Here is a 10,423-nt window from a genome sequence, read left to right as displayed (position 1 = left end):
CCATATTCCACTTTTAGGTCCATAAGCTCCAAATCATCCGGGTCAATATGGTCATAATCTTCATCGGTCAATTCACTAGTGGCAATCTTCGCCCCCTCACCAGTTGTTCATACGACATCATGAATGCACTTAAGAAAGAAAAATGTTGTTCTGTTTCTTTCATATTGACTTGTGGAGGTTGAGAAGTAGAAGAAGTACTTGCACTAGCAAATAAAATACTTGACCCACCAGATGAGTTGTTTGAGCCAGATGCCAAAAAGCAAACAATAGGCATTGAATTACTAGCTTGTGAAACTTTTTGAATGTTCTGTGAGTAGAAAGTAGAAATAGGACTTGTCTTGCTGCTCAAGGGAAGAGAACCACCATAAAGAATAGGGTTTTGGTTATCTGTTAGGCCATGAATTTTATAGTGAGGATCCTTTATCCTTAACTGTCTTATGGATAGATTATCCTTGAAATATGTATCAGGATATAAAGGATCGATGATCCTCGGTATTACTTGTTTACTAATGATTGCGTTTAGTATGGTGATGTGTTAGACAAGTGTGGCAACTTTAAGACGTATTTGTATCAACTATCTTCGTAGAGCAACCTCTAGCTGGAGCATGGATCCAGGATCCTACTTCAACATAGCTGATTATGGATGAATTCTCTAGAAGATTGATGTTTAAATAACAACAACGGTATTTAGACTTGGTCTACCGCTTATATCGCTGCTGGATGGCTAATGGCACGTGGTCAAAGATCGTGGAGCGGCTAAGTGGAAGACTTCGGGATAATTAGGAGATATTGTTATTGTTATTATCTTATTTAAACGAGCTATGATCGAGCAGAAAAACACACATATACTGACACACACTAGAGCAGAAGTAAATAACTCTCTCTACACACTAGCAAACTTTGTAATCTCGATCATAAACTCCACCACATTTGTAACATGATTTTTACCATTAATAAACTTGACGATGATAAATTTCACCGTCCGGGGGTTTTTTTTATGCCGGAGATCACGATAATCATATACTCCTCGACCAAAGGTTATCTTGTTGATCATTGACTAAAGTAATTCGACCAAAGATTATTTCATTAATCCTTGATCGAAGCTATTTTACCAAAGATTGCCTTGATAAGTTTTGACCGATGTAAGGCTATCTTGATTAAGGGCCTTTTCCCTCGTGATCAAACCTTTGTGTTCACCAATATTACGATTACACACTTGTCATTATTAAGTTAGCTCCTTACCTCACTTAACAGATTTGGATACTTGATCCTTTGCAGTTTTTTATCCAAAACAATTTGGCGCCCACCGTGGGGCAATTGGTGCTATAATCCATATTTTCTTATCATTCTCAACTTTTTCATACCCATATCACTATCAACGGCCTCTCAATCAACCTCTGCTTCATCAACCATGCCGGCTACGGTTCCTCTCTCATCAAGGACTTTTCCACCGATGCCTCCACCAATCACGGGAACGCAACGACCTGCTGCTGCTGGGAGCAAGACGCAACTACCAGTCTTGCAGAGCTCGAAAAATGCTGTTGCTGCCCCGGTGGTTAATTCTAATAGTGATGTTTCATCTATGTTTTTGCAGGTTAAAGCATACATGGAGCAGTAGAACAAGACTAATAAGAGGATCCTCCGTGAGATAGAGGATCTCAAGAAGAACAAGAGGCCAGCAGAGGATCTCACCCCCCTGATGCCAAGGATGCTGGATTTCACCAGTCCAGAATCCATGGCTCAGTTCTCTCAAGGATCATCTATCCTTCAACAGGGGTCCATGGGTCAATAGACTCAAGGATCCTCGCTATTTCAGCCAGGATCATCTATCCTTCAACAGGGGTCCATGGGTCAATAGACTTAAGGATCCTCGCTATTTCAGCCAGGATCATCTATCCTTCAACAGGGATCCATGGGTCAGCAGAACCAAGGATCCTCATATTATCGGCAAGGATCAGTCATCCTTCCACAAGGATCCTATGGTACCCAACCTCAAGGATCCTTCATCCCGAATCAAGGATCCTTCTTTCCAAATCAAGGATCCTCAGGCGTCCAACATCAACGATCCTCCGAAGTCCATGAAGGAGACATAATCCCCATGCAAACCATAGCCTCTGGAGGACCAACTCTTATCGCAGACTCCTCTTACCCCATCTACTCATCCGAGATGCCAACCTTCACTCAACAAAGAGGTAACTTGTACGATCCTTTACCCTTAGATGCTAACCGTGGTTTTGTGCAGGATGCAGGTATCAACCAAGCTATGGCCAAGGAGCTTCAGAAGCTCAAGGATATGATATTCAGTGTTCCCGGAGTCATAAGACCAATCCCCGAGATACCTGAAGGAAGCCACAGAGCATCCAGATTCGCCTCGCTTATCTGTGATGCTGAAATCCCGAAGCGGTTTCAAACTCCGAATATGAAGACTTATGACGGGACCATTGATCCTGAAGAACATGTAGCACGTATAGGGAAAGGATGGAGATCAATCCTATTCTAGAGAGACTCAAAGAAGCTTGCCTATGCAAGGGCTTTGGATCCACACTAACGGGAGCCGCTCTAAAATGGCTGCTAAGTCTTCCTCCTTTTTCAATTACTTCTTTCTCTCACTTAGTTAACTTATTTAACACTCAATTTTCCTGTAGTCGAAAATTTGAGAGATTAACCAGTGATTTATATCGTGTTGTCCAACCTAGTGATGAATCCCTTAGGGATTTCGTCACCAGATTCGGCAAGGAAGCTCTTGAAATCCCAAATCTTGACATGACTACTGCTGTTGAAGCATTCAAGATGGGAATTCAGAAGAGCTCTCCCTTTTATGATGATTTAGTGATGACTCCATGCAGGACATTAGACGAAGTCAGAAACAGGGCATTAAGATACATCCGATTAGAAGAAGACAAAAGGATCCAAGATCGTCTCGGAGGACAAAAGAAACAAGAAACTCCCGAGAAGAATAAAGGATCCTAGAATAGGAACATCAATTCAAAGCCGTACACCAAGTTCAATAATCAAAACGTGCGGGCAGTTGAAGAAGGAGATGGCTTGATCTGTGCCATGAAGGATCTGGGAGAAAAAGCAAGGTGGCCCCGAAAAAATGAGAAGGTTGTCGGCTTCAAGGACAAGTCTAAGTGGTGCGCTTTCCATGAAGATTTTGGCCACGCAACAGACGAATGCATCGGCTTAAGGAGGGAAATTGGTTACCTCCTGAGCAAGGGTCACTTTAAAGAACTCTTGGGAAGGAAGAAATCCAAGATCCGAGATTCTGAAGACCTTCCACAGAAAGCAACACCACCACCGCCAGATGCTCATGTGATCAACTTTGTCTCCAGAGACTACGAATTATTTCAAGATTCTTGTGCCATAAGAGAAGATTTCGTAGTAGAAATTCGAACTGGACGACGAGAGAAGACCGCTCATCCCCACTACTCGAGTGACTGATCAGAGAGTCTTCTTCAATTCAAGGATCCAGGATCCTCACCAGGACAAGATGGACGTGCGAACGGTTAATTTCATCTCAGGAGGTTCTGATATATGTGGAACTTTTTTCTCTGCAGCAAAAAGACTCGCTAAAGAGATAAAGATGGATAACGGAGATCAACCAATCGTGTCAACCACCCTAACAATAGACAAGAGAATATTCTTCGATGAGGAAGACAAAATGAACATACATGATCCTCATCATGACGGTTTGATTATTACTTTATTTATCTCTAACCATTATGTACGCAGGATCCTAGTAGACGGCGGCAGCTCGGTCAACATTATCCAACATGATGTCCTTAAGAAAATGAACATCCCGGATTCAGAAATCATCCCTAGAACTTCGGTGCTAGTTGGTTTCAGTGGCGAAACCAAGAAGACACTGGGGGACATCAACCTCCTAATTTATATCGAAGGGTTAAATTCATACCAAAAATTTTGTGTTATAGATAACCTTTCCTGTAGCAATGTTATTTTAGGTAGGTCGTGGCTCCATGGAATGAAAGCTGTAGCCTCAAATTATCACCAGTGCATCAAGCTACCTACTCCTTGGGGAGTTGTAAAGATAGTAGGTGACTAAGCGGAGGCCAAGAACTATTATTCATCATCAATGAAGCCAACAGCCAAGCCAACCATAGCATAGCAACTACAGCAACATCCTAGGGACGTGATGGAAGCTCGGGAGAAAGACCTTAAAGAAGTATCATTGGATCCCGAGGATCCAGAAATAAAGGTGTACCTAGGATCCAGTATCCCCAGTAAGATTGATGAGGATATAATATCCTTATTAGGTCGAAGAAGATCTACTTTTGCCTTCAAGCACTCGGACATGACAGGTATTTCAAAAGAGGTAATCACTCATAAACTCGGCCTTGATTTATTTATTAAACCCGTCCATCAGAAGCGAAGGAAATTCGCTCCTGAGAGGAACAAGATCATACAAGAAGAAGTTGAAAAACTTCTTAAGGCCGGTATGATCAGAGAGGTTCAATATCCTCGATGGCTAGCTAATGTGGTCGTTGTTTCAAAAAAGAATGGAAAGTGGAGGGTGTGTGTCGATTTTACTGATTTAAACAAGGCATGCCCCAAGGATCCTTTCCCATTAACACATATAGATTCCATGGTTGACACAACGGCAGGACATGAAATGCCTACCTTTATGGATGCTTCCTCTGGATTTCAACAAATTCAGATGGAACCATCTGATCAAGAGGATACAACATTCATGACTCCTACTGGTATATACTGTTATACTGCTATGCCGTTTGGCCTAACAAATGCAGGGGCAACATACCAAAGATTAGTCAACATGATGTTCAAGGATCAGTTGGGTAGGACAATGGAGGTCTACATAGATGATATGGTGGTAAAATCAAAGAAAGCTGAGGATCACCTTAGAGACCTCGAGGAAGCGTTCAATATCCTCGACCAATATAACATGAAATTGAATCCGTCAAAATGCCACTTTGGTGTTAAGGCTGGAAAATTTCTGGGATACATGGTGACGAAGAGAGGAATTGAAGCAATCCCCGAGCAGATTGAAGCCATCCTCAATTTGAAATCTCATGCAAACACAAAGGATGTCCAAAGGCTCACAGGAAGAATAGCTGCCCTCAATAGATTCATCTCAAGATCCTCCGAGAAGTGCAAGGACTTCTATGACATTCTTAGGAAGAATAAAAAGTTTGAATGGATGGAAAGGCATGAGGCTGCGCTTACAGCCTTGAAGGATTACTTATCCTCAGCTCCAGCCCTAATGAAACCGGTGGATAGAGAATCCTTATACCTATATTTAACCGTCTCAGGAAACGCAGTAGGTGCCGTCTTAGTGAAGGATCATGAAGGTGAACAAAATCCCGTTTACTATGTAAGTAAAAGTCTTCTAGATGCGGAAGTCAGGTATTCTCATTTAGAAAAGTTAATTCTTGCACTCATTATGGCATCCACTAAATTAAGACATTATTTTTGAAACTCATCATATTATTTTGAGAACTAACTATCCCGTGATGAATGTTCTTAGAAAACCAGAGTTATCAGGTAGAATGGCCAAATGGGCAGTGAAATTAAGTGCATATGATATCCAATATGAGCCAAGAACAATAATCAAATCTCAAGCACTAGCGGACTTTGTGGCTGATTTCACTAGTGATCTACAAAAAGAAGCTAACTGGGAAGTCCAACAACTGGAAAAGACCAAGGATCCTTGGATACTCTTCATAGCATAGATGGAGCATCCAACGTAAGAGTAACAGGATTAGGGATCCTACTGAAATCTCCACAGGGGGACATATGTAACACCCCGTAACCGCAGCGGAAACGTACACGGGATGCAACAGACACATCTGATATCAACAGCATTGTTTATAAAGAAAACACCACTACATTAATTTAAACGTATTACATTGTTCTGAGTTTCATAACCATCTAAGTGTTATCACATAAGTGTTACCTATAGTACATTAACATATTTAATGAAAAATATAGATCTCTAGACTTCCACAAAATAGCACACAGCATCAAACACATATTACTCATTCCAATTTGAGTGTACCTAGAAAGCATGTAAAGAAAACGGGTCAACTACGAATAGTTGGTGAGTTTCACTAATTTAAATAAACCATGACAAATCATTATAAAAATCATAAATAAGTGATGTAATTATACTGAGTTCACAAGTGAAAACTCTATTAACCCCAAAACATATCGATTAACCTCCGGGAACTCTGTTACCCCAGAATACTTCCAATAATCTCTAGGAACTCTGTTACCCCAGAAACACATTTAATAACCTCTGGGAACTCTGTTACCCCAGAAACACATTTAATAACCTCTGGGAACTCGGTTACCCCAGAACACATTTAATAACCTCCGGGAACTCGGTTACCCCAGAACACTGTTTCGGGCCTTACAATATTAGCAACTCAGTTAATTACCATCTTAATACATTACCGTACGATTTTCGTACAATAAACATTATATAAATACATTCGTTTCCATGCGATTAGCATGTACTTAAACACTTTGATAGAAACATGCTTTCCGCCCCGGGAAAATATTTAAAACAGTTCAGTAAAAAGGGGCTCGTGAAAACTCACCTTCTTGTGAGCAAGATGTACTACGGTGCACGGCTACTGGTACAGATCTGTAATACGATCCCCAAATCGTTACTACACAATTTCTATCAATATAACTTAAATTCGTGTTAACCGGTACGTCTGGGGACACTGTTAACCCAGTACCGTACACGATCCGGGGACAATGTTAACCCCGAAATACTTTTCAGGACTTAGATTGTGATATCACTTAGAGTTCTTTAGTCAAAACTACCGTTAGTTTGTTTTCTCGTTTTGCGTGCCTAGCACGGTTATCCGTCTTTATGTTTTCAAAAAATGAGTTTGACCACACACGTCCTGAAAATAGTTGTTATTGATATATTCATTAAAGTGGTGAAATTAGAGCTCGGTTAGACACCCCGTTTGGCCGCGGGGCCCGTTTCCGTCTTTAATACACCGGAAACGGTTAAATCGGGTAAAATTACCCAAATCATCCGAATTATTTTCGGATGATTTATTTTTACTTGATTAACTTAGTTTCATGAAAATAGTCCATTTTTAAGGTTTTTATGCACCAGTCAGCTCGCTTAGGCGAACTTTGCCGGTTTACACGTTTTAAGCTTTAAAAGTTTGTTTTTAAGTTCCATTTAGCACAAATAAATATCCGTTTAGTCTCGGACCTTGAAATTTTGTACAAACCATATTTTGACAGTAAGGAATTTTATAAAATTTTTCCAGAATTAATTTTTATATCTAAAATTTATTTAACCATATTTAAATGTCATTTAAACACCAAATATGTCGAAAATACCAAACGACCTTCGAAAAATCCCAAATTTTTCTGGGATGACCTCTGTCACCCACATAGTTCCCTGTAATTTTTCCAGAACCAAAAACTCATTTTTCATGCCATTTTTACCAAAACCGAGCTAGAAATCCTTAGAACTCGTTTTTACCGAAAAGCCTACTTAGACTTCTCCAATGAACCTGAAATTTGTGTGTGACTTTTATATGTTATAAAAAGCTTATCTTAAATTTTCCAGAATTTTTCATGATGATTAGCTATTTTTCACCATTTTTGGCCAAAACCGAGCATTAAATTCACCAAATATTCATCCTTTATCCAAAAATTACCAAACATTCACAGATCTCATATTTTCATGTGTAGATCATCTCTGTGAAATTTCGTGACCCAACTCTAGGTCTATCACAATCTGTCCAAATTATCTAAATCACACGAAAACCGAACTATCTTGTGTTTTCTAGCGTTAGATCGCAAAGATCTTGGTTTCTAGCCTTTGCTAGCCACTAGATACAACACTTACAAGCACAACAACACCACACCAAGCAAGTTATACCCACAATCAAGCCATTTCTTTCATGGTTTCGATTAAAACATCAAAACAAAGATTTTGACCGTAAAAATTCGTTTTTGACTCTTTTAACTACTTTCTTGGACCAAGATCCTTTGTATAACTTGTATACATCACTTGATCCTCCAAGAATCGGTTTCATCTCGGGTTTTCACCCATTTTTCATTTGAAACCTCATTTCCTTGTAAATGAACCAAGAAAAGAAGATAAACACGATCACAACTCGGTTTTTACCTTGTGTTCTTGCTTAAAAACTTGGGTTTTGGATGGATGTTCGAGTGTTGAGAGGATTTGGAGAGTAATATTGTAGAAAAAAGAAAAAGTGAATGTGTATGTGTGTAGCATGGACCGATCGGTCCATGTTATGTTAGTGGGGGGGCCCACATCTCCAACCATAGCCACACATTCGGATTGTGTAATCCGGATAATGTTGTGGATAATCTGGTTCAGTTCGCTTTTCGGTTAAACGTTTAATTCCGCTCAAAACGAGGCCAAAACGGTCGTTTTTCGGCTTAAAAATGAAATTTATATAAAACTGATTTAAAAACTTTAAAAACTTAAACCATGACGTTTATTGACTCAACAAATCATATTGTTGGTAATTGTGCATCTTTTTCGGCTTGATCGATCGTCTCTTGCTTGGTTTGATGTTAAAGGTTTCGTTTAACGTACCGACGTACTAATAAATCGAAATCCTTTTTCTGTGCTATAATTCACTTATCCCGAAGCCTTAATACTTCGTAAACCTTACTAAACATCATATATTTCATCTATGACGTAATCCCCGATTCGTTCGGGTTTCAATAACCGTTCATCGGTTAATCGTAATTCTAATACGACTAACTGTTCATTCGAGTATAATTCGTACTGTGAATCTTATATACTCGTATAAACACATTATAATTCATATATTCAGTATTGAATAACACGTAAATAGTATATTCCGGCTAGGGTATACCTGAATTTGCCGGAATCGTTACATTCTCCCCCCGTTATAAAAATTTCGTCCTCGAAATTTTACGCATCAACTACTTCCTTTTGCCGAAATAGGTGGGGATATTTCTTCCGAAATTCGTCCTTTCGTTCCCATGTATATTCTGGGCCTCGTTGCGAATTCCATCTAACTTTGACCAACGAGATCTTATTGTGTCTAAGTTGCTTGATTTTCCCGTCTACTATTTCTATGGGCTCCTCTACAATGTTGAGCTTATCATTTATTTGAACACCCTCTAAAGGTAACACCAATGTCTCATCCGACAGACATCTTTTCAAGTTCGACACGTGGAACACGTTGTGAACTGCACTCAGTTCATCAGGCAGTTCTAATCGGTATGCTACAGGACCGATTTTTGCAATAATGTCGAATGGTCCAATGTATCTAGGAGCTAACTTCCCCGCCTTTCCAAATCTAACCACACCCTTCCACGGTGATACTTTCAAATACACTTTATCACCTTTCTCAAATGATAATGGTTTTCTACGGGTATCGGCATAACTCTTCTGCCGATCCCGTGCGGCCTTCAGATTGTTCTTAATTTCAAGAATTTTGCTGGTCGTTTCTTGGACCAGATCTGATCTAATAATCTGTGTGTCGCCCACTTCAGTCCAGCAGAGTGGTGATCGGCACTTCCGTCCATACAATGCTTTGTAAGGTGCTGCCGTTATACTGCTATGGTAACTGTTATTATAGGAAAATTCAACGAGTGGGAGATGTTGATCCCAATTTCCCTTAAAATCCAGTACGCATGCACGAAGCAAATCCTCCAGGGTTTGAATGGTCCTCTCAGACTGACTGTCGGTCTGAGGGTGGTAAGCTGTGCTTAGATCAATAGGCGTTCCCAACGCTTCTTGGACAGCTTGCCAAAGTTTGGAGGTGAAATGTCTATCCCGACCGGAGATGATCGAGATGGGTATACCATGACGAGACACAATTTCATTTATATAAATCTGCGCAAGTCTCTCAGTGTTATAATTATTTCTAATCGGAATAAAATGTGCCGATTTGGTTAATCGATCCACGACTACCCAAATTGCATCATGTCCTCGGGACGTCTTGGGGAGATGTGTCACAAAATCCATCGTGATCTGCTCCCACTTCCATTCGGGAAATTCCGGTTGTTGTAACATTCCCGAAGGTTTCTGGTGCTCCGCCTTAACCCTCGCACACGTCGTACACTTGCCGACATATGTGGCTATATCCTTTTTCATACCCGGCCACCAATAGAACTCCTTCACATCCTTGTACATCTTATCCGAACCCGGATGTATGGAATATTTTGATTTATGCGCTTCATCCATGATTAATTCACGAAGGTCATGGAGGGTCGGGATCCAAACCCGATTTTTGAAGTAGAGAATTTCGTCCTTGCGCTGTTCGAAATTCTTCTCGTTACCGAAAAGTCCCTCTTTTTCCAATTGTTCCTCTTCCAACGCCTCGCGTTGAGCGACTCGAACCAAATCCGAAAGGTTCGACTGGACTATCATCCCCAGCGCTCGCACTCGCAATGGCTTAAC

Source organism: Bidens hawaiensis, unplaced genomic scaffold (assembly GCF_021521415.1).
Source record: "Bidens hawaiensis isolate Kalapana, Puna unplaced genomic scaffold, B.hawaiensis_p1.1 tig00035109_1, whole genome shotgun sequence".
Lineage (NCBI taxonomy): Eukaryota > Viridiplantae > Streptophyta > Magnoliopsida > Asterales > Asteraceae > Bidens > Bidens hawaiensis.
Note: the sequence above shows the minus strand (reverse complement) of the source record.